Source organism: Penaeus monodon, chromosome 24 (genome assembly GCF_015228065.2).
Source record: "Penaeus monodon isolate SGIC_2016 chromosome 24, NSTDA_Pmon_1, whole genome shotgun sequence".
Classification (NCBI taxonomy): Eukaryota; Metazoa; Arthropoda; class Malacostraca; order Decapoda; family Penaeidae; genus Penaeus; species Penaeus monodon.
The window spans coordinates 5,720,926-5,721,163 of NC_051409.1; positions in this window are offsets into that span (position 1 = coordinate 5,720,926).

The window sequence follows — 238 nt, forward strand, 5'->3', positions numbered from 1 at the left end:
AATTAAATGAATATTAACCACATCGCTATACCCGCCTCGTATTCTAATGCAATGGATGTTTACATGAATCAAATTTTCATAACGGGGAAACAAATGAAAATCTGAGGCAGATTTAGAATCAGATGAGTAATAACGCAGTGATATCTATTGTTTTCTTTCAAATAAATTCCATTATTCTTATTTCCAAATAAATTTTTTGATGAGTATCACTAAAACTGTTAAATCATTCAGTGAGTGA